The sequence below is a fragment of the Thalassophryne amazonica genome, chromosome 4 (assembly GCF_902500255.1).
Source record: "Thalassophryne amazonica chromosome 4, fThaAma1.1, whole genome shotgun sequence".
NCBI classification, from domain to species: domain Eukaryota; kingdom Metazoa; phylum Chordata; class Actinopteri; order Batrachoidiformes; family Batrachoididae; genus Thalassophryne; species Thalassophryne amazonica.
Genome location: NC_047106.1, coordinates 48,964,208 through 48,992,176, shown reverse-complemented (window position 1 = coordinate 48,992,176; position 27,969 = coordinate 48,964,208). Strand labels below are relative to the sequence as shown.

Here is a 27,969-nt window from a genome sequence, read left to right as displayed (position 1 = left end):
ATTTTCTTTCTTTTTATATATTTCACATCAGCGGCATGATGTGATTCCACAGGTACCAGCTGGTTTTTATTTATTATTTAATCCACATAAGCAGCGCGATGTGGTTCCACAGGTACCAGCAGGTTTTTATTTTTTATTTAGTCCACATCAATGGCGCGATGGAGTGCACCTCGCACTGTGCTCCTGCTTGAAAGACACCGTTACATGCACGAACCCTCGCACCGGGATCGTGCACGCCTGCCTTTTGGCGCGATGTTTCATGGGCCGCTAATTCAAACTGTTTTGCGCTGTTTTGCCGTATTCAAACAAACTTCACACTATGCATGAAGGGGCTTTAAAAACGGCTCGCTCCGTTTACTAATAAAATTGATGTAAAAGGGTAAAAAGCAGCGTGTCCACGCTGGAGGGACTACATCTCTCGGCTGGCTTGGGAACGCCTTGGGGTTCCCCCAGAGGAGCTGGGGGAGGTGTGTGGATCGGGAGGTCTTGGGTGGCTTTGCTTGAGCTGCTGCCCCCCGCGACCCAACTCCGGATAAAGCGGAAGAAAATGGATGGATGGGTAAAAAGCATAGTAACATACTATGCCAGTATGCTAGCCATATGAAAGGGAAAATAAGTGCGTCTTAAGTCTGGACTTGAAAGTCTCTACAGAATCTGACTGTTTTATAGCTCTGCTTTGAGTTTTTTTAAATAAGGAGGCACATTTACTAAAGTTACACGAAAATGTTTACAGAAAAGACTCCATGTCCAAATGGAAAAGGTGCATGGTCAAGTATGGTGTAATATGCAGGTGAACAGAGGAGAAGCTGATGAAGTTCCTTTCCAGCTACAATATGGCTCTGGATACAATGGATGCTAATACTAATACACTTACAATGCATGAAAAACGTTTGCGAGTTGAACCCATTATCCTTCATAAGGGAAGTGACAGTGATGGCTGCCCCCGTGGCCTGATGTAAATCAAAGCAGTGAAGTAGCACAGTGAACTGCATTGGCTTTTCTGTTAATAGGAGCTTAAATCACTTTATGATCTGCATTATTTAACAAGACCTGATCTTTTGATGCGGTCATGCATCAGCTTATATTAATTTGCCTCACACTTCTCATGCGTGACGTGCTTCTCACAGAGGAGTTAACACTAATCTTGGTCTCTTGGTAATATCCCAACATGTAAAAGACGTTCTCTGCAGCTCGGTCAACATTGTTTTGTTGTTGCAGTCCAGGCTCCCAAGATATGTCACCATCAGTCCACCTGAATCATTGTGCTGTCATTTGAGCACTGTCTGTTTGTCTGTTAGGCTACTTCTCCTATGTGTTGCACCCAATCATCAAACTTGGAGTATGAAAGAAATCAACCCTGGACTTCCCAATGTGGTAGGAAGGAGATTTAGCCCCCCTGCACTGGTAACTGTGAATGGCTTACACAGCAAAAATGTAGATTAGTGGTTGCAATTCCAGGGCTCTCCCTAAAGCCCGTTTCACACAGGGCCAACGTAGAATTGCGTAATGTGATGTACCGACTACGTCGAGCTTATGCAGCCCTATGTGGCAATACGCTGAGGGACGCAAAAGGGTCTGCGAAATGGACGCAAAAAATCAAACATGCTTTTTTTTTCTTTCTTTTTTTTTTGTGGGCACAGAAGAAACACAGAAGAAGAGGCGGGCCAAAACCACAGAAGAAGAAGAGGCAGGCCAAAGCTCCCCCCCCCCCCCCCCCCCCGCCTGCAACATACGCAGTCATTCCTGCATAATAGATATGCAGCACAATGCAACTTTATGCACGTCCAGTGTGAAAGGGGCTTAAGCAATGACACATCATGTTTGGTCTCAGCGCCACCATGTGGGTTTTCAGATTTAGGGTGTTCCCTCTCTGTTTTCCTGGATAATTTTAAATTTTTTTGTGCTGTTACAAGTTTGAACACACCCTGTAAAAACCTGGGCTGTGGAGTGCAGCTTTTCCGCAAGAGCCGCATTGATAAATCCGCTGTGCACCCTGTTGATGAACAGCTGAAAACTCTGCTGATAAAGGTGTTTTTTGAATAGTTAAACTTGATTCACTTTAAGTGCGTAGCCTTTCGCTTTGTCTGTGAAGTGCAGAGCAGCCACCATGTGCTGTGTGTGTGTGTGTGTGTGTGTGTGTGTGTGTGTGTGTGTTTTTAAATGAATACACTCCTTCGCTTTAAATATGTACTACATCTCTTTTATCCCACAGTTTGCCTTAATTGAGAGAGTGACATGACGAGTCGAAAAAAATCGGTCACGTAAGTAATTGTCAGGCCCGGCGCCAGAAAAATAATATTAAGGGGGCGATGAGTTTATCACAGGGGGCGGGGTCGCCCCCCCCAAAAAAAAAGTGCGCACAGGAGGGTCCTGCCTCTGAGCGTGCGTAATGAATTGGGTGCGCTCCTAGAAAGCTTGTGTATTTAGGCTACACTATTGTAAGAGACTGACTGAGTAAGAGTAAAGAGTGATGACAGTATTTTTTTATTATTATTTGAATGTATAGACCCTCGGTCAAGTGATCTCCTGCATGCCACAAAACCAAACCAACAACTGATCTGAGAAACGACACGAGACAGTAGATTAACTCCACATACAGCCCTCCATCACAAGCGCAAAATCCCTCACTACACACTATACACTTTTCTCAAACAGGCATTAACATTTTCTCACTTTTCTCTCGTGTATAAACACTCTCAAAGTTCAAACCTTAGTAGAAAAATAAGACCAACCTGTTTTCAGGCCCAAATGTTTGTTTGAGAAATAAAAATAGAGCATTTTCCTATAAATAATTATGATGGCTTTTAGAACTAACAAATTTAATTTTAACGATCAACCTACAAGGTTCGACACATAAGAAATGATTAATAGTGACTGACCAGTATTTCACAGTTCCTCTGATCGCGCCTCTTCGTCCTGGCGCTGCGCCACTGTCGCGCCTTTTTCCACTCACACCTCACTGCAGGTGTCTTTTTTCCGAGTGAAGAACACAGTTATGGGTAGTTGTTGTCGCTCTTTTTTCTTCTGGGTGAGAAGATTCTTATAAACAGACATGCAGAACACAATGCGCGTGCTCTCCTTTTGCGGTGCCGCAACAGGTGTCCCGTCATCTCGACAGAACACCGGCCTGCTTGATGAGGACGCAGAGCACAATGTGCTGTAAAAAAAAAGAAAAAAAAAAGCATGCAAAATTGGACTAAAAAAATCAGCGAAACTGCGAGGCGCTATATTTTCCAGTATTTCTTTTTCTTTCTTTTTTATTTTTATTTTTGATAACTCTCACATCCGAGGGAGCGAGGTTGATGACGTGAGGGGGCGTCGCCCCCAAACGCCCCCTCGTGGCGCCGGGTCCGCTCATGGTGCCATCTTGGGTTCAAAATAGCATTCACTGTTAATGTGTCTGCCTGTGAATCCAGCTATTTTATTTATTTATTCACTGAAAATGCTGGGTTGCTGTGCATTTGGATGCACAAATAGACACAGCAAGAGCTTCAAGATGTACAAATTCTCTTCAGATCTGAACAGAAGAAAAATGTGGGAAAATAAATACAGCCGTGTGAGATGGAAGCCAACATCATCGTCAAAGCTTTGAGTGGTAAATTTATTGTTCAGTCCCATGTAGAGTAAAACTCAACTAAACCATCATCATATAAACCAGATATTCACAGTCACCGGACAAAAAAGTCCCAGAGTTTTTGTATTGTTTTCCATGTAATAAACACCGTATATAACAGATTTTCTACAGCGGATTTTTCGCTCACATCAGATAAAATGTCCCGTCCAATCGCAATGTATTTCTATTAAAAACTCCAAGCATTCTGGACGTGTACAGTAACAGCGGTACAAATTAAAAGTTCAGCACTCTGATACTTGCCGATTTGAGGAAAAGTGGGGCCAGAGTCATTTCTGTGATTAAAAGCCCAACTGTTTATTTTTTTTTCAGCCTGTGTTCAGACTGGGACCTGAAGCTTGACGTGCACAGCTGTGATTTGACACTTTTCTGCTTGCAATCCTTCACCTGCCATCATATTATAATAGTTTTTGCAATGTGTACGCTGATTAAAAATGGATCAGAAAAGTCTGCAACTTTACAGCACAAAGTCGGAAAAAGAGGAAATTGTACATCTTACCTTTGATTTGGAGGTGATGATTGTAGAAAGAAAAGCTTGTTGAGGGTCAGATTAGTCCAGAATAAAATATAATCCAGATACAAAACTGTCATGCATGTCATTGCATGACAGAATTAAAACTGTGCAGCTGCATAAATCAGGCTTTAAATTAATTAAATTAATCATCATAAATTGTAAATTTATGTAAATTTGATAGCTTAACTATTTTTATATTTATTTAGCACCTGTACCTGGATGTCTTGCTGTAATGGTTAAATGATTTTTAAAAATGTTGAAAACAATGGTTCATTCAGTGTTCAGCGCAGTTGGAACCAAAATGGCATCATGTTCTGAGTTGACGCCACTCTCTCTATCTAGGCACACTAGTATCCCACAGATGTGTCTGCCACCTGCTGGTTGCTTAGTGGATGCTAGATGAATTTATACTGTGAACAGCTGTGGCTGAACTCACAAGTAAATTCTCTTTCTCATAAACACTGCACACATTGTTTGCTTGTCACTCTCCTCCGCCCGCCTAATAAGACAGCAATCAAAAAGAGAAACATGGGCAAGTTTGGGATGTGGGACAGCAAACCTGCTGGTGTGGGACTTTGTTGACCTGTAGCATCTCCTCGAGTCAAACAGAGGGTGGGCACAGTGTGTGGGGTCTCCTGTGATGGCCTTGGTTCCCCCCACACACAGCAGAAAGTGGTAATGGTTTCCAGGCTGGGCAGAGGACAGCCGATGATTTTTTTGGACAATGTTTATGTGTAACCACATCGTGTATCTGCTTGCACTGTGTTCCCGCTTTCCAACTGTACCGCCATGGGGCAATATTTTTCAGGTTGTAGTTTTTTGATACGGTGAGTGGAGTGCACAGTCAGTAAGTTCCTTTGGCTACCCCCTTTTTTTTTTCACTTGAGGGTTGCCACTGTAGATCCAATGTGGATTTGCATGTTGATTTGCCACAAGTTTTATGCCGGATGCCCTTCCTGATGCAACTCCACATTACATGGAGAAATGTGGTGGGGATGGGGTTTGAACCGGGAACCTTCCGCACTGAAACTAAGTGCACTAACCAGTTAGAAGTTGGTCTGGCAATAAGTGGACCTCAGTTCAGTTGTCAGTCATGATCACCTGTCTGTGTCCTTGGGCAAGATACTTCATTAGCATTGTCCCAGTCCACCAACTGTACATGAGTGCCAGCCTTGGCTGGGGAAATATCTTGCGTCGCACTGGCATCTCATTCAGAGGTAGTTTACGGCTCTCATCTGCTTCACAATACGTAATCCAAAGGGAAGCACCAATGGGCCTCAGGGTCTATATAAGACTTACTTCTACTTCTTCCCTCATGAAACTTAATAAGCCTACAGACCTTAAAGTAATGCAAGTAGATCACCTAATTTGCATTCCCCATAGCAATTGATGACCCAACTTGATCCCAGTTGTCTAACTTGCAGAATCAGCTAAATAATGCCCTCTTTTCTGTTCAGAAAACTATTCCAATAGTCTTATTCTTTCATCAGATACCATATTCTGTTCTGCAACCATTCATAATTATCAACACACCTGCATAGTGACACTCATTATAGGATGGACATGGCTGTAGGGATGACGATGCTCTCCTGATGCCATTTATCTGGCATCTCATTGCCCAGTTGCAATATTGCAGTTGCAATACAGCATGAGGGGAGGAGGGGAAGAAGCAGGAGACAACAGAGTGGGAAAAGCAACTTTAATATGGTGACTGATAAGGGCCATGAGTAAATATAGCCAACATGAACCCCTCAACCTGTGTCTCACTATCGCTCCCATTTTCTGTACGGCCCTCGTTTCCTCTCCTCACCCATAATTTAGAATTGCAAATGGCTCTGTGCGTTGCTTTACAGGCCAGGAAGGAGATAAGCAGCGAGCTGTTTGACATATCAGCAATCTGACCATGTTGTGCATTTCGATTTCTTTATTTATTTTTGGTGTTTATTTATCTCCCTGTCACCGCACGGGAATGCATGCTTCTTGTCTATGAGACTCCTTGCTTGTAAATGTGATAAAGATGATGGCTTGTTTGGGTGTGGTCAGATTTAGAAGGTGTTGCGTTCAAGCGTGTACACAAGGGATGGAGGATGACGAAAATGTTGAATGCTTGTGCATTTCTGTGAGGATTTTTATTTATTTATTTATTTTTTCTGTTTGGCTGCATGACTGTGAATTCAGCGACGTGATAACACGGTTCAAGGTGGGAAGCCTCAGGTTGAGATGACTAGATGGAAAAAGGGGACACTGTCTGGCTTTGTCTTGAGTCAGCAGGCAGTGATAGATGAGGCCATAATGGTGCCTGGAAGAGGGATTCCAAGAGATCACAGGCTCATTCACTCCACGCAAACGGACATGTGCACTGGTCTTGGTTTCTGAGTACAGAGATGTCGGCGAAAATAAGATAAGACACATAGACACCAAGGCTGTCATTTTGGTGTAGCTGAGTTTGGAAAAAAACAAATAAGTCTCAGAGTAAAAAGAAGAAATCTGACTTGTCTCTGAAAAATATCAGTGGGGAGGATTTCTAAAGAAATTCTGTTGTACAATATAGGGCCGTCACAAATGATTATTTTGATAATCGACTAGTCATCGATTATTTTTGCGATTAGTCGACTAATCGGATCATACGTAAATTGTGGCTTATTGCACCAGCATGCAGCTGTTATTGTTGTATGGCTGGGGGGCCTGGCTGCCTTTTTGTTTCTGTCTTTTGTTTTTCCTTCCAGGTGGCTTGCATTTGGGACTGAGTGGCTGTGTTGCTGAGGTTATCAGGACCTCACCCTGATCACCTGCGGCTCATCAGGACTCACAGCAGAGGTGCATCTATATGGATTGGAACATGGTGGCATTTAAGACTGGAGTATACAGTGTGTATTGGCCAGAGACTCGACCTTGTGACCAGACAGGTGAGATCGTCGTCTCGAGAGCCATCTCATCATCAGTGGATGCAGAGAACGTCCAGGTTTGATGCACGGTCTGTGAAAGAGGAGGGGGTGAGGTCTCACGCTCGTCAGCACACTTCCTGAGGTACGTTAGATTTTGTGACTAACATTTATACAGTCAGTAAATGTGGTGTCCCTCACACCTTTTTATATTGAGCTGTATGTTAGTCATGTATCGGCTTCCACTGCAGTGGAGTTTTGTGAACTGGATGTTCCATGCCTGCAGGTTGGGAAGCTGATTAGTAATCAAGCCAGGAAGTGTTTGCTGTTTGTACACCTTTAAGTGTTCTCTCTGTGTGTAGAGTGTGGACTCACATAATGGTTCCTTCTTTCACAGACTCGGTTTGTTGCGGCCACCTGGGGGGTGTCGGCGGGGTCCTTGGGTCCGAACAGCTTCTGGCTCCGGACCGTTAGCGCTGCTGGGAGCGCACCACGCCAGACCGCACTTTCTGTTATTTTTGTATCACTGTTATGTATTAAATTCAGTTAGCCTTTGTACTGTGCTCTGCTTATTTCATACTGGGTCCTTCAAACGCTGGTCGGTTCTCCGAGCTGCGTCCGACACATAACAGTTATTTGTCTTTGAATGTAGCTATTGTTTATTATATCATTTAATTAATCATTTATTTTGCTATGTGGGTGATTCTTAGACTACGGGCACTTATTATGTCCTTTGATCATATTGTATGAAAAACAGAAAAAAGGGGAAATTTCACACTTTTATAGTTATCTTTACAATGAAAGTGTTGTGAAGGTGTCGTAGCACGGACCCACAACAGGGGGCGCAAATGAACGGACAATGAGTAAGCCAAAAGGTAACAATTTAATGTTGTGATATTACACAACGAAACGTGTCTTAATGTTCACAGTCAATAAACACCAGGTGACGTGTGGGCAGGCTCGAAGATAGAAGACGCCCGACGAGAGAGAAGCCGCGTCCCACACGGCCTCCACCACCAACGGCCTGAAGAACACCGGAGCCGCCAAGTCCCGAGTCCCCAGGTGGCCTCTGTCTTCGGCTGTCGACCCTGGTACTGCTGGCAGAAAACAGAAAGATAATGTGTGAGTGTGAGTCCGCACACTCAGTAATTAACAGTCCAGACACCGTTAGGAGGGAGCACCTCCACCTCCAAATCACACACACTCGTGCAGCTCCTGATCAACCACTTGTCTGGGACGGGGTGCGAGGTGAAGCCGTCACTGTCACACCAAAACGCCAATCCTCCAGACAAGGAAACACTTCAGGAAAACGGCTGCAACAGAAGTTCAGTTGGTTACACAATGTGTCAGTCAGCAGAGAAATTACCTTAGTACTGGTAGTCGATTTCTCGGCGGGGAGGTGGAGTTGCAGTCCGGCTTATATGGTGGTGTAGATGAGTGACAGCTGGAGTAATGAGTGACAGCTGTCACCTCCTCTGGGTCTGGCGCCCTCTTGTGCTTGGAGCCCGCACTCCAAGCAGGGCGCCCTCTGGTGGTAGTGGGCCAGCAGTACCTCCTCTTCAGCGGCCCACACAACAGGACCCCCCCCTCAACGGGCGCCTCCTGGCGCCCGACCAGGCTTGTCCGGGTGTCGTCTGTAGAAATCGGCCAGGAGGGCCGGGTCCAGGATGAAGCTCCTCTTCACCCAGGAGCGTTCCTCAGGTCCATACCCCTCCCAGTCCACCAGATATTGGAACCCCCGGCCCTTACGACGGACGTCCAGGAGCCTGCGGACCGTCCAAGCAGGCTCCCCGTCGATGAGCCGGGCAGGAGGCGGCGTAGGGCCAGGTGCACAGAGGGGCGAGGTGTGGTGTGGCTTGATACGGGACACGTGGAAAACAGGGTGGACCCGGCCGCAGTGAAGCTCCGACTCCCGGCTTCACTGCGGCCGGGTTGATGATCTTGAGGATGGGGAATGGGCCGATGTATCTGTCCTTTAATTTGGGTGAGTCCACACAGAGGGGGATGTCCTTTGTTGACAGCCACACCTCCTGCCCGGGCTGGTATGTGGGGGCCGGGGAACGTCGGCGGTCCGCATGGGTTTTGGCCCTCGTCCGGGCCTTTAATAGGGCAGAGCGGGCGGTCCGCCACACCCGGCGGCACCTCCTGAGGTGGGCCTGGACCGAGGGCACACCGACCTCTCCCTCCACCAGCGGGAACAATGGGGGCTGGAACCCCAAACATGCCTCAAAAGGGGAGAGGCCGGTAGCAGACGAGATTTGGCTGTTATGGGCATACTCGATCCAGGCCAGATGGTGACTCCAGGCCGCCGGGTGCGCGGAGGTGACGCAGCGAAGGGCCTGTTCCAACTCCTGGTTAGCCCGCTCTGCCTGGCCGTTGGTCTGGGGGTGGTACCCAGACGAGAGACTCACGGTGGCCCCCAGTTCCTTACAGAAACTCTTCCACACCTGTGAAGAGAACTGGGGACCACGATCTGAAACGATGTCCGATGGTATCCCATGCAGCCGCATGATGTGGTGGACCAGGAGGTCAGCCGTCTCCTGGGCCGTCGGGAGCTTCGGGAGGGCCACGAAGTGGGCTGCCTTGGAGAACCGGTCCACTATCGTGAGAATCACGGTGTTGCCCTGGGACGGTGGGAGGCCCGTGATGAAGTCCAGGCCGATGTGAGACCAGGGGCGATGAGGCACTGGCAGGGGTTGGAGGAGTCCCGTCGTCCTCTGATGGTCTGCCTTGCCCCTGGCGCAGATGGTACAGGCCTGGACGTAGTCCCGGACGTCGGTTTCCAGGGACGCCCACCAGAAGCGCTGCTGGACTACTGCCACGGTCCTACGCACTCCGGGATGACAGGAGAGCTTGGACCCGTGACAGAAGTCCAATACGGCAGCTCTTGCCTCTGGTGGGACGTACAGTCTGTTCTTGGGGCCAGTCCCCGGGTCCGGGCTCCTTGTCAGGGCCTCCCGGACGGTCTTCTCCACGTCCCAGGTGAGGGTGGCCACGACAGTGGACTCGGGGATGATGGTCTCGGTGGGGTTCGACAGCCCCGCTTTGGCTTCTTCTTCGTGCACCCGGGACAATGCATCTGGTTTTTGGTTCTTGGTCCCGGGGCGATACGTGATCTGGAAGTCAAAGCGCCCGAAGAACAGAGACCAGCGGGCTTGCCTGGGGTTCAGCCGCTTGGCGGTCCGGATGTACTCCAGGTTCCGATGGTCCGTGAAAACCGTGAAGGGCAACGATGCCCCCTCCAGCAGGTGTCTCCACTCTTCAAGAGCCTCCTTCACCGCAAGAAGTTCCCGATTGCCGACGTCATAGTTCCGTTCAGCTGGGGTCAACCTGCGGGAATAAAAGGCACAAGGATGGAGGACTTTATCAGCCTCCACGCTCTGGGACAGCACGGCTCCTATCCCTGAGTCAGAGGCGTCCACTTCTACTATGTACTGGCGATCAGGATCAGGCTGCACCAGAACTGTGCAGTCGAGAACCGACGTTTCAACTCCTGGAACGCGGCTTCGCACCGATCCGACCAGGCGAAGGGGACCTTGGTGGAGGTCAGGGCAGTCAGGGGGCTAACTACCTGACTGTAACCTTTAATAAACCTCCTGTAGAAATTTGCAAAGCCTAGGAACTGCTGTAGTTTCCTGCGGCTTATCGGTTGGGGCCAATCTCTCACCGCCGCAACCTTAGCCGGATCAGGGGCGACGGAGTTGGAGGAGATGATGAACCCCAGGAAGGACAAAGAAGTGCGGTGGAACTCGCACTTCTCGCCCTTCACAAACAGCCGGTTCTCCAACAACCGCTGTAGGACCTGACGTACATGCTGGACATGGGTCTCAGGGTCTGGGGAAAAGATGAGTATATTGTCCAGATATACGAAGACGAACCGATGCAGGAAGTCCCGCAAGACGTCATTTACCAAAGCTTGGAACGTCGCGGGGGCGTTAGTGAGGCCGAACGGCATGACCAGGTACTCAAAATGACCTACCGGGGTGTTGAATGCCGTCTTCCATTCGTCTCCCTTCCGGACCCGAACCAGGTGGTACGCGTTTCTAAGATCCAATTTTGTGAAAATTTGGGCTCCATGCAGGGGCGTGAACACTGAATCCAACAGAGGTAACGGGTATCGGTTGCGAACCGTGATCTCGTTCAGCCCTCTGTAATCAATGCATGGACGGAGTCCGCCGTCTTTCTTGCCCACAAAAAAGAAACCAGCACCCATCGGGGAGGTGGAGTTCCGGATCAGCCCGGCAGCTAAGGAGTCCCGGATGTAGGTCTCCATTGATTCGCGTTCCGGACGTGAGAGGTTGTACAACCTACTGGACGGGTACTCAGCGCCCGGGACCAAATCGATGGCACAATCATACGGTCGGTGCGGGGGAAGAGTGAGTGCCAGATCTTTGCTGAAAACGTCAGCAAGATCGTGGTACTCCCTTGGCACCGCCGATAGATTGGGGGGAACTTTGACCTCCTCATTAGCCGTGGTGCCGGGAGGAACCGAGGATCCTAAGCACTCCCGGTGGCAGGTTTCGCTCCACTGCATCACAACCCCAGACGGCCAATCAATCCGGGGATTGTGCTTCACCATCCATGGAAAGCCCAAAATCACTCGGGAGGTAGAAGGTGTTACATGGAACACTATCTCCTCCCTGTGATTCCCAGACACAACCAAAGTCACTGGTTGTGTCTGATGTGTGATTAATGGAAGCAGGGTGCCATCTAGTGCTCGCACCTGCAATGGTGCCGGCAGAGCCACCAGAGGGAGCCCTACTTCCTTTACCCATCTGCTGTCCAGCAGATTCCCTTCAGACCCTGTGTCTATCAGTGCTGGGGCATGAAGGGTTAAATCCCCACAAAGGATTGTTACTGGGATTCGTGCAGATTTGCGGGGTTTTCCCGCGTGCGTGTTATGACCCACTCTTAGCCCAGTTTCTAAGGACGGGCGTTGTAGATTGACCGTTTTAGGGCAGTCCTTCTGCATGTGCTCACAAGAGCCGCAGACAAAACACTCCCCGCGTGCCAGCCTCCTTTGTCTGATTTTTGATCTTAATTTGGCCCTGCTCGTGTCCCTAGCCTCCTCAGCAGGGGGAGCCGTAGCCACACGGAGCTCTCTGGCAGTGAAGCGTGGGGACGACGTCACCTTGTCGGAACCGGAAGGGGGAGGGACGGCTCGTGCCCGGTCACGCCCCCCGGCCTGCCCCCGACGATGCTCATTTAAACGGTTGTCTAAACGTATAACCAAATCGATCAGCCCGTCGAATTCCCGCGGTTCATCCTTGGCCAGTAGGTGCTCCTTAAGGACCGGGGACAGTCCATTTACAAAGGCGGCGCGGAGCGCAACGTTATTCCAGCCGGACCTCGCTGCCGCGATGCCGAAGTCGACTGCATACTCGGCTGCGCTACGGCGCCCCTGTCTCATCGACAGCAGCACGTTCGAAGCGGTCTCGCCTCTGTTGGGATGATCAAACACTTGTTTGAATTCCCGTACGAACCCAGTATAAGACGTTAGGAGCCGTGAATTCTGCTCCCAAAGCGCCGTAGCCCATGCGCGTGCCTTTCCTCGAAGCAAATTAATAACATAAGCCACCCGGCTAGCGTCTGATGCGTACATGACGGGGCGCTGTGAAAAGACGAGCGAACACTGCATGAGGAAGTCCGCGCACGTCTCGACACAGCCCCCGTACGGTTCCGGAGGGCTTATGTATGCTTCAGGGGACGGTGGGGGGGTTCGTTGAACGACCAGTGGAACGTCTAATACGGGCCCAGGACCAGCCAGAGGAGTGGCTGCAGCAGCGCCCTGATCGCGCGCTTCCACCCTGGCGGTGAGAGCCTCCACCCTCCGATTAAGGAGGACACTCTGCTCGGTCACAAATACTAACCGGGCCTTGAAGGCGGTTAAGATCTGCTGCAGCTCACTCAACCCGCCTCCCGCTGACGCCTGCGCTCCTGGCTCTTCCATTGGCCGTTCAAGCTGGAGTTGACGCCCCTCGGAGTCCATGACGATGGCCGAGAAATCCTGTTGTGAAGGTGTCGTAGCACGGACCCACAACAGGGGGCGCAAATGAACGGACAATGAGTAAGCCAAAAGGTAACAATTTAATGTTGTGATATTACACAACGAAACGTGTCTTAATGTTCACAGTCAATAAACACCAGGTGACGTGTGGGCAGGCTCGAAGATAGAAGACGCCCGACGAGAGAGAAGCCGCGTCCCACACGGCCTCCACCACCAACGGCCTGAAGAACACCGGAGCCGCCAAGTCCCGAGTCCCCAGGTGGCCTCTGTCTTCGGCTGTCGACCCTGGTACTGCTGGCAGAAAACAGAAAGATAATGTGTGAGTGTGAGTCCGCACACTCAGTAATTAACAGTCCAGACACCGTTAGGAGGGAGCACCTCCACCTCCAAATCACACACACTCGTGCAGCTCCTGATCAACCACTTGTCTGGGACGGGGTGCGAGGTGAAGCCGTCACTGTCACACCAAAACGCCAATCCTCCAGACAAGGAAACACTTCAGGAAAACGGCTGCAACAGAAGTTCAGTTGGTTACACAATGTGTCAGTCAGCAGAGAAATTACCTTAGTACTGGTAGTCGATTTCTCGGCGGGGAGGTGGAGTTGCAGTCCGGCTTATATGGTGGTGTAGATGAGTGACAGCTGGAGTAATGAGTGACAGCTGTCACCTCCTCTGGGTCTGGCGCCCTCTTGTGCTTGGAGCCCGCACTCCAAGCAGGGCGCCCTCTGGTGGTAGTGGGCCAGCAGTACCTCCTCTTCAGTGGCCCACACAACAGAAAGTGTGTTAAGAACTTTGTTCTAGTAGTCTATGATGACTTTTTCACCTTTTTTCAGCATCATTATATGCAAATATTGCCGTTTTGTGCTTGTCCCACACCCAGACTTTTCATCTTCAATGATAAAAATGAATGGTAAAGAAACGTTTTTTCTAATGTTTTAAAATATCTATGAATAAAATATCAGTAAAATAATCAAAACATAATTGGGGTATTCGATGTCATACAACTGTTGTGATTTTTTTAAACACATTGTAGTTGTCCCACACTATTGCCGTAATTTCCACCACAACACTGTAATGTCCCTTTAAACAGTTTGTATGAAAGATTGTTTGGGTAGTTTCTCTGGAGATAAACAGTGACATCAGAGCACATGTATATAGCGCCAAATCACAACAAACAGTTGCCCCAAGGCGCTTTATATTGTAAGGCAATGGTGTGGTGGAAATTACATTTACAAGGCCAGTAGTGCCCGTAGTTAAAGAATCACCCATGTGTTATTGCTGGCGATATTGTTCTAACACATTCATGCCAATAAAGCAAATTGAAATTGAGAGAGAAAGAGAGTGTGTGTGTGTGAGAGAGGAAGAGAGAGAGAGAGAGAGAGACTGACCTTGTGTGTGTACTTTCAGTATTTGCATGGGTTCTGTCTGGGTGCTCCGGCTTCCTCCCACATCCAAAGACATATAGGTTAGGTGAACTGGAAATTTTGAATTGTCCATAGGTGTGTGTGTGAGTGTGAATGTGCTTGTTTCTTTATATATTTGTTTGTCTATATGTGGCCCTGTGACAGACTGGAGTCCTGTCCAGGGTGTTTACCCTGCTTCACACCCTATGACTGCTGGGATAGGCTCCAGCCCCCCACAACTCAGTCTTGGATAAAGCGGTTGAAGGTGTGTGTGTGTGTGTGTGTGTGTGTGTGTGTGTGTGTGTGTGTGTGTGTGTGTGTGTGTGTGTGTGTGTGTGTGTGTGTGTGTGTGTGTGTGTGTGTGTGTGTGTGTGTGTGTGTGAATATTACGGTGGTGACAAATTTTCTGTTGACATAAATTGTGAAAAATTCAAAGCAGTTTAGCTTTAAGAGTGATGCCCAGGTTCCCTTAAGATAAATGATGCTAACTAATGAACGTGAAGACAGCCTTTTGTGGTTAACATATATAATAAACAGTCTTTTTGGACCACAAAGTAATTTAATCATACTTATTGTTTTTCTGTAGTTGAGCCAAATCTATGGTCATATTTAGGCAAACAGTCATGTTGAACTTGATTCACAGCTGCATTTTAAAATTAGTTCAGTTTCCAGCTGTTTTAGTTTTGCTGCTAGATGAAGGAACCCCAAGACGGACAAAATAAGAGTGGGAAATCTTAAGTTGTTAATTTTTTTTTCTGGCTCATACTCATCACTTTCATGTAGCACTTAAATGTTTTCTTATTTTAGAAAGGCTTGGGCTATCTCTCAAACTAACAACAGGCCTTCTCCAGTGTATAGACTGTAATTGCGGCACACTTCTGAGCACTGCACAAAGAAACACACTTAAGCCTCTCTGGCAGGGCAGCGTGCCATGTCCACTTGACTGCGTTGGTGCCAGGTCTGATACTGTGGCTCACCACTGCCACGCAACTTGCCCCTCAGCGGGTAGAAAGGATTTGAGCATCCACAGATAGCTGTGACAGGCACATCATCACTATGGTAACTGCCAAATAAAATCAGCCCTGTCCCTGTTCTGAATCTCACCACTAAGGAAAGGTTGTGTTCTTTTGTCAGTGACATTATTGGAAAGCAAGAAACTATAACCTGCAACTTTCACAGGATTTTTTACTTCACAATGTACGTTTTGCCTGACATCACCTCCTACATGCATAGAAGCAGTCGTGGGCATTGCTAACCTAAAAGTTAAGATATCTGCTAATGGAAAAGTTAACTGTGATAACACGAGACCTCTAAAAATATTGAGTTGAAGCTTCCACTAATGTTTAGTCCATGAATTTAGCTTTGGCATTTGTTGTTTTTTTCTTGTTTGGGTTTTTCATTTTTGACTCTAAAACCATGAAAAATTAAAAATAGACTTAAAAAAGCAGAAACTGTAATATACTGTTCCGTAAACATGAATGTTCCAAAAAGGTTTCAGATGCCAAGACCAGATTCTGATCAAGAAATTATTAAATGAGCAAATGGAATTGAAAAGTTAAGGTTTGCTAATTAGCTGTTAGCTAATTAGCTGAAATGTGCCCACTACCGTACACAAGTTTAAATATAACACAGTGCAAAAATACCCTCGGCTGTGTGAGCATTGTTGTCTTCATAATTTACAGTTGTTTAATTGGTATCTCTGTGCAAACTCTATCTATCTATCTATCTATCTATCTATCTATCTATCTATCTATCTATCTATCTATCTATCTATCTATCTATCTGTCTATCTGTCTATCTATCTATCTATCTATCTATCTGTCTATCTGTCTATCTATCTATCTATCTATCTATCTATCTATCTATCTATCTATCTATCTATCTGTCTGTCTGTCTGTCTGTCTGTCTGTCTGTAAAATTCATTATACATTTATTGGTATTTATATTAATTATTACAATCCTATTGTCTGTGGTAAAAGATGCACATGGTAATGTGCTGACAAGTGAGGAGTGTGTGCTGAGAAGGTGGAGGGAATATTTTGAAGAGTTGATGAATAAAGAAAATGAGCGAGAGAAAAGGCTGGATGATGTGGTGAGAGTAAATCAGGAAGTACAAGAGATTAGCAAGGAAGAAGTGAGGGCTGCTATGAAGAGGATGAAGAGTGGAAAGGCAGTCGGTCCAGATGACATTCCAGTGGAGGCATGGAAATATCTAGGAGAGATGGCAGTAGAGTTTCTAACCAGATTGTTTAATAAAATCTTGGAAAGTGAGAGCATGCCTGAGGAGTGGAGACAAAGTGTGCTGGTTCCTATTTTCAAGAACAAGGGTGATGTGCGGATCTGCAGTAACTACAGAGGCATAAAGCTGATCAGCCACAGCATGAAGTTATGGGAAAGAGTAGTAGAAGCTAGGCTTAGAAAACAGGTGAAGATCTGTGAGCAGCAATACAGTTTCATGCTGAGAAAGAGCACTACAGATGCAATGTTTGCTCTGAGAATACTGTTGGAAAAGTACAGAGAAGGACAGAAAGTTACATTGTGTGTTTGTGGACTTAGAAAAAGCTTATGATAGGGTGCCAAGAGAAGAGTTGTGGTATTGTATGAGGAAGTCTGGAGTGGCAGAGAAGTATGTTAGGGTAGTGCAGGACATGTACAAGAATAGTGTGACAGCGGTGAGATGCGCAGTCGGAATGACAGACTCATTCTTGGTGGAGGTGGGATTACACCAAGGATCAGCTCTGAGTCTTTTCTTGTTTGCAGTGGTGATGGACAGGTTGACAGATGAGATCAGACAGGAGTCCCCATGGACTATGATGTTTGCAGATGACATTGTGATCTGTAGTGAGAGTAGAGAGCAAGTTGAGTCTAGTCTGGAGAAGTGGAGATATGCTTTGGAGAGAAGGGGAATGAAAGTCAGTAGAAGCAAGACTGAGTACATGTGTGTGAATGAGAGGGAGCCCAGTGGAATAGTGCAGTTACAAGGAGTAGAAGTGGTGAAAGTAGATGAGTTTAAATATTTGGGGTCAGCTATTCAAAGTAATGGAGAGTGTGGTAGAGAGGTGAAGAAGAGAGTGCAGGCAGGGTGGAGTGGGTGGAGAAAGGTGGCAGGAGTGATTTGTGACCGAAGAATATCAGCAAGGGTGAAGGGGAAAGTTTACAAAACAGTAGTGAGACCAGCTATGTTGTATGGTTTAGAGACAGTGGCACTAACAAAAAGACAGGAGGCAGAGCTGGAGGTGGCAGAGCTGAAGATGTTGAGATTCTCTCTGGGAGTGACAAGAATGGACAAGATTAGGAATGAACATATCAGAGGGATAGCTCAGGTGGGACGGTTTGGAGACAAAGTCAGAGAGGCGAGATTGAGATGGTTTGGACATGTGCAGAGGAGGGACCCAGGGTATATAGGGAGAAGGATCCTGAGGATGGAGCCACCAGGCAGGAGGAGAAGAGGGAGACCAAAGAGGAGGATGTGCTGAGAGAGGACATGCAGGTGGTTGGTGTGACAGAGGAAGATACAGAGGACAGGGTGAGATGGAAACGATTGATCTGCTGTGGCGATCCCTAACGGGAACAGCCGAAAGACAAAGAAGAAGAAGATTACAATCCTATTGTCTTATTTACAATTTGTACGTGTTCAATCAAGTCCAAATTTCTCAAGGACCACAATGGAAATAAGTGTTTATGCTTTATTGTGTTATCAGGGTATCATTGACACATTCACCTCTGTATGTTTATATTGATGTTGCAGAATAAACTCAGTCAATGACTCAGACATTTTGTTTTTCTTATTAAATGTTTTAACGGTGTCTGCAGGAGGGTGTGTAAACATACATGAGCTTTTGACAAACGCGGAAGTTAGCTTTGAGTTAGTGGAAGCTAGCGTGAATGCTGATGTCTCCGAGATGTTATTGGGGTACAAAAACAGTGTTTTCAGTTTTAGAAGTGTTTATGTGGCTGTAGCTTTTCCATAATATATGAGAAAGATGTTATATTTAACCATAAACTAAGCGGTTTTGGCACACCAGAGAGACCAGCCAGTGCCACTCCACTCTGATTGGCTGTCTCCCCCTCCCCTCACAAAAAAAAGAAAAAAAAATGGATTTGCATGTTTCAGAGCATAAAAATAGGAGCAGAATGTGACTTTTGAAACCTCTTAAAATAGCACTTAAAATAGGTCAAGGCTAGCTATCTTTTAACTTGTCCAAGGTCTGTGTACCAAGAATGTTCCCTGTGAATCTGAAGACTCTAAGACTCTGGCAGTAATAGGACTGGACTTATACTGAGCACAGACAGACAGATGGACGGACGCAAAGCCTTCGCAATACCCGATTGCCATATTTGATGGCCTCAGGTAAAATCTGATCAACATTTACTTGTCTTTCTCTTCTGTACCTTGTATCACAAGCAGGGGTCTGTTGGCGATAACCAGTATCTACTGTTGGTAGAATTATGGTGTCCAAATGAAGATCACTGTTCTTCACAATAACCATAATCCAAACTCATGCTCATCTCATCAGTATAATGGATTTTTCTCCTCACACTGCTGCAATAGCATCACAATCTTCAATAAGGTGATTGTCATTTTGTCCTCCAAACTTCTTTTCATTTTCCAATATAATTTCAGTTAGCCAGCTCTCATTGAAAGGATTTGTGATTATGCCTATTCTAAACTTCAGGCTCTGTCAGTCCCAGTAGGATTACATCCAGTTTAGCACAGTGGAGAATGGAGAGTGATGATAATAAACTTTCTGCAGTACTTCAGAGCCAATGAGTGGATTCTAAAGTAATACTTTTCCTTATAAAATGCTATACAAGCAGCGTGAGAGTAGCAGCACGGCATGATGCACATGACTGAACCCACCTACAGACGTGGATCCACTTAGGGATCCATCTGCAGTGCATCCGGAAAGTATTCACAGCATGTCACTTTTTCCACATTTTGTTGCAGCCTTTTTTCCAAAAAAGGATGAAATTAATTTTTCCCCTCAAAATTCTACACACAATTCTTGATAATGTCAATGTGAAAGAATTTTTTTTTTTTTTTTTTAGATTTTTAAATTCAGTTGATTGTGCATGGTTTGGAAGGGCACACACCTGTCCACATGTAAGGTCTCACAGGTGACAGTGTATGTCAGAACACAAACCAAGCATCAAGTCAAAGGAATTGTCTGGAGACCTATGAGGCAGGATTGTCTTGTGGCACAAAACTGGGGAAAGTACAGAAACAGTTCTTCTGCTTTGAAGGTCACAATGAGTACAGGGTCACTGTCCATCGTCCGTAAATGGAAAAAGCTCAGATCCACCAGGACTCTTCCTAGAGCTGTCTGCCTGTCTAAACTGAGCGATCGGGGGAGAAGGGCCTTAGTCAGGGAGGTGACCAAGAACCTGATGGTCACTCTGTCAGAGCTCCAGCATTCCTCTGTGGAGAGAGGAGAACCTTTCAGAAGGACAACCATCTCTGCAGCAATCCACCAATCAGGCCTGTACGGTAGAGTGGCCAGACGGAAGACTCTCCTTAGTAAAAGGCACATGACAGCCCACCTGGAGTTTGCCAAAAGGCACCTGAAGGACCATGAGAAACAAAGGTCTCTGATCTGATGAGACAAAGACTGAACTCTTTGGAGTGAATGCAAAGCATTATGTTTGGAGGAAACCAGGCACCATCCCTACAGTGAAGCATGTTGGTGGAAGCATCATGCTGTGGGGATGTTTTTCAGCAGCAGGAACTGGGAGACTCGTCAGGATTGAAGGAAAGATGAATGCAGCAATGCACAGAGACACCCTGGATGAAAACCTGCTTCAAAGCGCTCTCAGACTTGGGCAACGGTTCATCTTTCAGCGGGACAATGACCCTAAGCACACAGCAAAGATATCAAAGGAGTGGCTTCAGGACAACTCTGTGAATGTCCTTGAGTGGCCCAGCCAGGGACCAGACCTGAATCTGATTGAACATTTCTGGAGAGATCTGAAAATGGCTGTGCACCGGTGCTCCCCATCCAACCTGATGGAACTTGAAAGGTGCAGCAAAGCTTGTAGCATCATATTCAAGTCTGGCTGTAATTTCTGCCAAAGGTGCATCAACAAAGTATTGAGCAAAGGGTGTGGATACTTATGTACATGTGATTTCTTTTTTCTTTTTTTTTCTTTGAATTAATTTATTAAAAAAGAACAAGTGTTTTCATGTTGTTATTATGGGGTGTTGTGAGGAGGGAAAAAATTTTATTCCATTTTGGAATAAGGCTGTAACATAAAATGTGGAAAAAGTGAAGCGCTGTGAATACTTTCCGGATGCCCTGTATTGCCCTGTCAATTTTCCCCTCCACTCTAAACTGCTTGATAATTCCCCAACCACCACCAAATCAATTTATGAATCCAATTAGTCATTGCATTAGATTGTGAGGTGGAAAACACCAATATGCACTGTACTCTGACAAATGTTTGGCTCCTGCAGCCATTTGTTTGCTATATAACAGCTATTGATCAGAGGGTATTAAGGCGGCGGAGGATCTGGCAGAGATAAGTGTTATTGTAAAGTGAATGTGAACCACTCATCTGTTTTTGAGGTGGAGATAAAAGGATTGATAGGCGGGGAGATGGTTCTGTAGGGGGTGAGATGAGGAAGGATCAGACAAAAATCGAGTGGGTGCAAACATCTGGCAGCAGCTATAGAAATAAGCAGGTGAGGGAGTGAGATAAAGAAGGGGCAGGAGCTGAACGACAGAGATTTGGTGGGCTCGGAGACTGAAACGGATTAAGGGAAGGAGTGTGAGAGTTATTGCCTGAGGTTGAATGTGTCAAAAACAAAAAAAATGATGGTGCCAAAGAAAGCTGGGAAGCAGCCTGGCTTCCTGTGGCAGTTTCCACAGCCGGGGGGTGCCCACTCCAATGTGCCAGTGTGGAAAAAGTGAGACGGAGATGGATGGAGAGTGGAAGATGAGAGGAAGGCTGAGAGTGCTGACTGATTTAGAGAGGGATAAACAAAGAGAGTTGTGAGGACAAAGTACTGTCCAGTTTCTCCCAAATCAAACTGAAATCCCCATGATGCTTTGAAGTGTATGAGCAAAGCCAAAGCCATGTTTTTGACAAATATTTTACCAGCAATACACGTGGTAGAACACTATTCTGCTTTCGGCTACAGCCCGGAGGGGATAATAACACAACAAAACACAGTATCATACAATGTGCTGGATAATTATTATTTTTGTTATTATTATTGTTATTTGGAAGATTAGGCTCAACAGAAACAAGACTGCACATCTGTAACTGTTTCCACTCGACAACATGATGGCCAGTTAAATGCTTTAACTTGCAAATTATCTGAACATGGCATTAGATTTGTTTTGTTTTGTGTTTACCTCCTGAAAAGGATGTCACAAGCTCCTTGCATGTATTCACATATTAAAGCCTTCAAATGTATGTAGACAAAAACAAACAAAAAGACAAGCAATCCAATAGTAGCATTATTGTTCTGATTGACTTTGTTGTATTTGGATTATTTTCTGGCATACAGCTCCCTTCCATTGCACCATTACATCCTACTCTGTCCTGGTTGTTTTGTTTGTGCCACAGTTTTGCATTGCAGTTTTGTTTCAATATTGCATCTTGTATTTCCACAGCAAACAGCAGCATTGCTAAATTACTTATTACAATCACTAGAAAACTGTTTGAGGAACGTCCAACACATCAATAGATTCATTAATAAACATGCTCATACACAGTATCGATTTCTGGTTGTGGGTGTGGCTTTTTGCCTGGAAAAAGTGTAAAATTGTTATTTTTGACCCAAGAAAGACTCATAGCTCAATCAGGACAATTGCTCCAATGCCAACAATTGCCATCCACAGCTCTGCCCTGGAGCTAATGGATGTCCATTCCTTAGGGCCCCTTCACACATAGTGCATGTACAACTCAGGGCAACTCCCATCGGAACAGCTCATATGAGCGCATCATGAACATCACGCCAACGGGCAGGCGTGCACGATGCCAGTGTGACGGTTTGTGCATGTGCCAGCAGCTGCTGTGAAAATAAAAAAAATAAAGAAATACATGTCACCCATGGGATTTGAACCTGCACTTTCCAAAAGCTCTGATTGCCAGTCAGAAACTTTACCACTGACCTACCATTGCTGGCCTGTGAAAGGTGCAGGAAAATGTCTGATATCAGGAAGGACATGGACGTATTTAAAAAGAAATAAAAGCACACACCATATAAAAACATTGCCTTATATTGAATCCCTCTTATCAAGCAGGCAATACAAATATGATCCATCTGTTCCTGTATAGATGACCCATGGTCACAGATGTACAGTCATGAAATGACATGAATGAGAAGCAGTTTGTTTATCTCATCATGTCCACATCTGCTTGTGCGTGTCCAGCTGGCCCGTGCGTGTGTCACTCCTGACACGTGTGCCTTGTGGACAGCGTGCTGCAGGAGTGACACTGCATCATGTGGAACAGAGCTCATGTGGGTGACGTGACAGTCAGATCGCCACTACCTGTTATGATCTGATGGTCCGTTTCAACCTGGGGTAGCCTGTCAATGGGCGCTGCAGCCCATCGCCACAGCGATATATTTTTTTATTTATGTCCAAGTGATGACAGCAAGCAGACACACATGCGTCACAGTGGGCAGTTGTTAGTCCATGTCCATCCAAACACAGTACGTGTTGTCCAGCTGGGATGTCCAGAAAGAAAGAGCGCCACAACCGCTTCTGTCGGTGGCCACACCTCCTGTCAGTTCAGCGCACAGACCAAAGCCACACTCGTGGGGCACTGAGACAAATTTCACTGCCAGCACTACAGTGACCATCTGCTGACTGTTTTTGTGATGATAGTGTCAAATATTCATGAGTGTCACCTGGAATTTGGCCGACACCTGCCGCGAGATGGTTCGGTGGGCTCGCACAGCACACATTCTGTCTTTCAGCCGCTGGTGTGCACAAATAGTTGTAGCAACAGGTGTACGAGGCATTAGAAGCAGCTACGATTCTACACGTGTTGCATGTGATTCCTGCTTCATGCGCACTTTATGCGCAAATCGACCAAATTCGCACTATGTGTGAAGGGGCCCTTATCTTCTCTTTCTCTTCCACAGATACTGACTCTCATCTATACACTTGCACATACTGTACATATAAATCTGCACAGACATGGGCCCTTGGTCACTGTGGAAGACTATTATTGTCATGGACATGAGACATTTTGGGGGAGGAGAATGAGAAATTCTGCAGTGAATGAATTTGTAGCTTCTCAATAAGACACCAGCAGCTTGTGCGTGTCTTGTGTTCATGTGTAGATACATGCTCTGTAGCAGCACATGTTCCTTTGTGGTTGTACCAGATGAGTGATTTTGGGTCTTATCAGTTTACACACTTACTTAATTGTGAGCCCAAATAAAGCTGCTGAAAATGAGAGAGAGAGAGAGAGAGAGAATAAATTACAGCAATACATATCTGTATTAACAAGACCAATGACTATTTTTCTTTCCATCGTCCTCAATTTCAAAGATAAATTAATAGCCAATAGACCAATAACTCAGAAACGAGAAGACATAGGCCTTTTCTGATGACAGAGTCTGAAAGCTTGAGCCCAAATTACCTAGGAAAGCAAATTTCAGCCAGATATTTTTGCTTCTTTAAGAGATACTGACATTCAAAACTGTGGCTACTCAGGAAAATGCACAACTCGGAGGTGTCAAAAAATAGCCACAACAACACCTCTTTAAAGGCCCATAGTTCAGAAACCTATAAGATTTTCCACCTGAAACTTTGCATGTGTATATTATACATGTACAGGCACCAGCACAATTTTTTAAAGCTAAATCTGAGTTGGTGACCATGGATGATTTCTGGACTTTGGCTGAGTTCATATGGAATGACCTATATGTATAGAGTAAAACTCGCCTAAACCATCATCACATAAATTGCATACTCGCACTGCATGGACAAAAGCAAAAGTCCCAGTGTTTCTGTATGGTTTTCCATGTAATAAACACCGTATATACCTGATTTTGTATCATGGATTTTCGCTCACTTCGGACTAAACGTCCTGTCCCATCACAATGTATTTCCATTAAAGGACATGTCGCACGTTTTTAACGGCCCACTTAGCAAGACAACACAGAAGTACTCATGATTGTAAGTCTCTCTGCACATACCACAATCATGAGAGAACTGAAGGCAGAGCTGCAGCCGGCAGTTGCACATGCGAGTGTGCGTGCGTGCATGGGAGCTTCCTTGATTACATGGAGCTTACATTTGGAAAACAATCTACAACTGGGTGAAACTGGCATGTTCAGGTTTTCCCCCCTTTAGTGGTTTTTCTCAGTGGCATTGGCAAGCTTTTTTTTTTTTACTTTGAGTCTGTGAATATGAATGTGGAATATGTGTGTGTGAGCTGCTCAGCACGCTGCTCTTCTCAGCTGTTTTACTGCCGCTGTGAACATGAATGAGTGTCTCCACAATGTTTTTCCCCAGCAGATGTATTTTTAGATTTTATTGATAATAACACTTATAAGTAATTATGCACAAAGCTGAACCTCAAGCTGAGATTGCACTCAGACCTGCAACTTTTACCATGACTGCATCAAAATGAACAGTTTTCACTAAAAAATGAGTCATTATAACACAACATCACACTTACGTCAACTCTGTAATTAGTCTGTGCCTTAGTTCTTAATGTTAGCAGCTACATTTCATTCAAGCGCATTCTGGGATGCTTCTAATAGTCATGTCACCTGACAGAAACACACGAGTACTCATAAATACTTTGTTTTCGGTAGTCTCCGCAGTTGTTTGTTGTAAATGCCGTACACTTTGAAACCGGTCACAGAAATGCACAAAGTAATTCTTATGGATCATCGGATGGTCACTAACAACCTAAATCTAAATTGTTATGATTTTGGTGCGACATGTCCTTTAAAAACCCCTCACATGTACTGGACAGAGCAGTCGGGGTGTGCCCAGTCACAACGGCGGTATGAAATGAAGTTTAGCACTGACACTAACCGATTTGAGGAAAGTGGGTACCGTATTTCCTTGATTAAATGCCTGGCTATTTATTTTTTTCAAACTGTGCCCAGCCCTGGCGCCTAAACTCATCAGGAGAACTCGCTCTGTCTTGGGGATTGAGCTTTAGTCTGGAGTGGAGGTGTCATAGAGAAAGATGCTGAGGAAGCTACTCAGCATCCTGGGCAACAACTCCCACCCCCTGCATGCCACACTGATGTCCTGTCAGAGCACATTCAGCCATAGACTGAGACCACCGAGGTGCACCACAGAACACCATAGGAGGTCTTTCCTACTTGTGGCAATCAGACTGTATAATTCCTCCCCCTTCTGCAGGATGAATACATAACAAACAGAGTTATTCAGTTATTCTGAGTAAAATCAGTGTGTCCATATTGATGGGATAAATTCAGAATTTTTGAAGATGACATGTGGGGTGCCCCAGGGTTCAGTCCTTGGATCATTGTTGTTTCTGTTATATATTAATGATATATGTTTGGTTTCTAAGTCTGTGAGTTGTATTTTGTTTGCTGATGATATGACTGTTGTTGTGTGGGCCGCTGAAGAGGAGGTACGGCTGGCCCACCACCACCAGAGGGCACCCTGCCTGGAGTGCGGGCTCCAGGCACCAGAGGGCGCTGCCGCCTCACAGGAGCAGCCAGAGTGACAGCTGCCGCTCATCATCTTTGACAGCTGTCACCATTCGTCGGATCAGTGTCGGTATATCAGCCAGACGACATCTCCACCTCTTTGCCGAGATATCGTTCGACCCAGAAGGTAACATATCCAGCCAGCGAATTATTCTTTGACTAGAAAATACTTTTTGCCTTTGTACAGAGAGAAGAACAGCAGGAGATTGCTACACGGATAAGTACTTACATTCCTGCAGTGTTTTTCCTGACTAGAGGTGGAGGTGGTGTTTCACCCCACGTGTTGCTGGGTGCAGACGCACCCACATCTGACTGTTTCTGTTCCTCGCCAGCAGTACCGGATCCGACAAGCGGAGGCAGTGGCCACCTGGAGTTCGGGACTTGGCGGCTCCAGTATTCCCGGGGTTCGGTGGCGGAGGAAATCGTGTGGTTCCGGTTCGGCTTGGACGGACGTCTCCTACCTTCGAGCCTGCCCACACGACACCGTTGTGATTGACTTATCGCTACAATTATTATTATTGGTTGTGATTGTTGTGCTTGTTTCACAACAGTAAAGTGTTGATATTTGACTTCCTCCATTGTCCGTTCATTTATGCCCCCTGTTGTGGGTCCGTGTCCCTACACTTTCACAACAGGATATCTCGGCCAACGTCATGGATCCCGAGGGGCGTCAACCGGCTGTTGAACGGCCAATGGAAGACCAGGGCGCGCAGGCGTCCACCGGAGGGGTGATCGGTGAGTTGCAGCGGATCCTCACCGCTTTCACGACTCGGTTGGATTTGACGACCGAGCAGAACGTCCTCCTGAACCGCAGGGTGGAGGCTCTCGCCGCGCAGGTGGAAGCGCGCCCTCCGGGCGCCGCTGCGGCTCTCCCTCCCGTCGACCCTGCGCGTAACAGCGACGTTCCACTGGTCGTTCAACGACCCCTCCCACCTTCCCCGGAAGCATACATAAGCCCCCCCAGAGCCGTACGGAGGCTGTGTGGAGACGTGCGCGGATTTCCTTATGCAGTGTTCGCTCGTCTTCGCACAGCGTCCCGTCATGTACGCGACTGACGCTAGCAAAGTAGCTTATGTGATAAATCTGCTTCGTGGTGAGGCACGCGCTTGGGCTACAGCGCTCTGGGAGCAAAATTCACGGCTCCTTCAGACATATGATGGGTTTGTGAGGGAGTTCAGAACAGTGTTCGATCACCCAAATAGAGGAGAGACCGCTTCAGCCATGCTGCTGTCAATGAGACAGGGGCGCCGGAGCGCAGCTGCCTATGCAGTCGACTTCCGCATCGCGGCTGCAAGGTCAGGCTGGAATAGCACTGCCCTCCGCGCCGCCTTTGTAAACGGACTGTCATTGGTTCTAAAGGAGCACCTGGTGGCTAAGGACGAACCGCGGGATTTAGATGGGCTTATCGATCTCGTCATACGATTGGACAATCGGTTGGAAGAACGCCGTCGGGAACGAGACGAAGGGCGTGGCCGGGCACGTGCCGTCCCTCTCCCTTCCGGTTCCGATCGCGCTCCGCCCTCCCCACGCTCCACGGTCCTTGCGCCCCGTGTGGTTACAGCTCCCCCTGCTGACGAAGCTATGGACACGAGCAGGGCCACATTTAGAGCACCAAATAGACAGAGGAGGCTGGACCACGGGGCGTGTTTTGTTTGTGGCTCGATAGAGCATCAATTGAGAGACTGCCCCGAGCGGTTAAACACCAACGCCCGCCCCTAGAGACTGGGCTAGGGGTGGGCCGAGACATTCACGTGGGACACACCCATATTGCCACTCGACTCCCAGTTACAATCCTTTATGAGGATTTAACCCTGAAGGCCCCAGCACTGGTGGACACGGGCTCTGAAGGGAATCTGTTAGACAGCAGATGGGC

General features: G+C 46.7%; 1 protein-coding gene and 1 long non-coding RNA gene across 2 annotated transcripts in view; one reads left to right on the top strand and one right to left on the bottom strand.

The window, feature by feature from the left end:
- LOC117508169 (calsyntenin-2-like) overlaps positions 1–27,969 on the top strand; it is a 1,041,373-nt gene that overhangs the window by 173,081 nt on the left and 840,323 nt on the right. The window lies entirely within an intron of this gene.
- On the bottom strand, positions 1,922–26,448 carry LOC117508173. Its single transcript, XR_004560003.1, has 3 exons — positions 26,435–26,448; positions 24,706–24,708; positions 1,922–2,016 (listed from the first exon to the last, which is right to left on the bottom strand). It is a non-coding gene; the product is annotated as an uncharacterized LOC117508173 (long non-coding RNA).